The sequence below is a fragment of the Polyodon spathula genome, chromosome 3 (assembly GCF_017654505.1).
Source record: "Polyodon spathula isolate WHYD16114869_AA chromosome 3, ASM1765450v1, whole genome shotgun sequence".
Taxonomy (NCBI): Eukaryota; Metazoa; Chordata; class Actinopteri; order Acipenseriformes; family Polyodontidae; genus Polyodon; species Polyodon spathula.
In genome coordinates this window covers 23,145,541-23,148,598 of record NC_054536.1, presented here as the reverse complement: position 1 = coordinate 23,148,598, position 3,058 = coordinate 23,145,541, and positions in this window count along the sequence as shown.

Below are 3,058 nucleotides of genomic sequence, written 5' to 3'. Positions count from 1 at the left end.
GGGGAGATCTTAGCACCCTGAGAGAAGATTCACAGTCCTGACAGCACCCACAGTCACGCCTTTAACCTAGAATTGAATAACATATCTCCCCCATGGCCAGATTCAGTTTCATCTACCCACTCCTGCAGTAGTGCAAACACTTTGCATCCTTCTATAGTGAATCTTGTTGGCAATGTAGCCATACATGGTCACAAATGCATGCTGTATGCGTTTCGTTCTATGCTGTCGACTAATGAGCTTATTTCAGAATGATATCATGGAGAATCATAGTACTTGTATATTTGTTCTTTTCATTTTTACATTATTTCATAACCATCTACTGTATAAACAATTATGCTTTTAAAAGGCTTTGTGATATTCATATCCCTGGATCTGGAATGAAGCCATTCTTTTAAAAAAATAAACAAATAAAATAAAAAAAGAGAAATCAATTGAAGAAAATATCTACGTCTAAAAATAACAGTTGCATGACAGACATGAACTGAAAACTATCTCCAACCTCTGCAACAAAAAATAAAAAACATCTAAAAATCTATAGCATTCTAAATGTGTAATCTTTTGCAGTTGTACTTTTATGGTTTATATTGATATAGAATGCAGTGCTTGAATACTTTTTTTATTGTTGCATATACATTGTTTAACATTTTCATACACATTACTTATCACTGCTGGGGAAAAAGTTATAAGAAAATTATTAGATCCCTTGTATTACATATAGATATTATTAAATATGGACACATACATATTATATTATTTATTTGATTAAAAAAATAGTCAATGTACTTTGGTAAATATTTAAACAATGTGTGAAAACAACACGTAATTAAATAATATAAATGGTTATATTTGCAATATCCAGTTATTAATCTGTAACAACTTACTGTGAAAAAAATTTGCTCCATCAGTAAACCCTCTGCCACTTGTTGAACACAAACATGTTAGCTCTATTTTTTTATTTTTAGAATGACATTAATCATTTATATTGGAGTTTGTTTTTACAATAAAAAATAAACAACATATGTTTCTTACCTTACATGTGAAGAGAATTTGTTTTTCTTGAAACAGTTTTCTAGGATTTCCGGTAAGGATTGGTTTGTCCTTGTTGAAGTTGAAATGTAATACCTTATGGCTAAAGCGTGCAGTTTAAACCATATTTGACAGACCCTAGGAGCTTCTGAACTTGCCTCAGAGCACTGCAAAGTCTGCACTAAAAGTTGCTTAATAAAGCCCCCGTTTGGTAAAATGAGTTGTTCACCTGACTTTTCCAATTGATGGTTGTCAGATTCATAAGAAATGGATACACTCTTTTGGGTATCCAGCAGTTCCTTTGGGGGTAACTACAACGGTCTGTTAAAAGATTCAGAGGTGCCACAGTAGATATATAAGCAAGGCATATACACACTCTCTCTCTTTCCCTCTCTCTCATGCACGCTCATATAAATCAATTGCTTCCACCCCCCCCACCCCCCCCGACTCACTTAGCATCTGGAAGCTATCACACACCACTCCCTCGCTGCATGAATCCACCATATTTTCAATAAGCAATAACAATATCAGAAACAACCTGCCCCCTCTTCTGGGCACCTTCAATGTGGCCATGTTATCATAATAAACATGGAAGTCTTTAGTCTTGTGTTTACTTGTTTTTCTTTCTTCATCACTATAGGGACTTAAGGCACTGGCAATTTTCAAAAGCCACGCAAGGATTCACACAGGTAAATGGATACATATTGGACAAATACTAATTAGACTTTGATATTGAAGAACATTTTTTTGGAAATCACTTCTTGATCTTACACTTCCTGTCCTATGCACCATTTCACATGCACTTTAGGTGAGATCCTGTAAGGAGGCTTGTTTCAGGCTGCAGTACTCACCATGCATTTTGTAGCTAGGAAGAATTAAATAGGTGAAATGTGCAGGCAATTAGAGATCGAGACGCAGGTTATTGTTTTAGCTTTTAAAGCAAATTGCTGCAGCTCAGCCTGAAACGAAATAAGCTTTATGTGCTGTGATTTGGATATAAGTGAACATTTATGGCTTTCTACTGCACATTTGGTGTGAGGAATATTGATTGAAGTTCAATTGCATCCTGACACTTGTCATTGCATCTTTCATATTCTTACAGCAAAAAGATCAACCTACTGTTGGTAGTTAACAAATCTACAGGGTAAACTTTTCAATAAACTACAACATTATTATTATTATTATTATTATTATTATTATTATTATTATTATTATTATTATTATTATTACTACTACTACTACTACTACTACTAATAATAATAATAATAATAATAATAATAATAATAATAATACAGCTACTGCTTTATTATAATTAATTGTTCTATGAATTGTATATTTTACTGGTCAATAATAATAATAATAATAATAATAATAATAATAATAATAATAATAATAATAATAATGATTTTTTTTTGGTGCTTGTGGAATGCACCATGTTTTTATACTATTCAAAAATATGCACACTATTGTAATGAGTAAGCCTTCTCACAGGTGCAGTGGCACCGCCAAAATGTATTAGTTTCTAAGAACAACAGGAAGTGGAGCGCTTATTACCCAATCTATCCCCTTGTTTTCACCAAATATCTTGGTATCACTAAATGGAAAAGAGTCCCCTCTTCCAAATGTGTATCTGTGATGGTTGACTACCAAGATTGGTCGCACTCACATAGCAGATATGGAGAAACATGACAAAGTCAATGCAGTGTTGGTGTTGGACTGTTACTCTGGGTATTATATTCAACTGTAAAGTATTTTAACTAAATCTTTTGTACGGATGTATATGAAAGTTTTGACCTAAACAGTACAAAAAAAAAAACCCTAAACACAATACATGTATTGTTAACATCATTTTGTATTGCCTAGTATGAATTTGAATGGGTTTGCCTATGAACCAAGACATGTTGGTTTACCACAATCATGGGGTTTCCATGTAAGTTGATTTTTTTTCAAGACATTTACACAAGAAAAATGTCTCATGTAAAATGCTTTTTTGGGTTTCCATTAGATCAATTTATTTTACTTGAGTGAACCA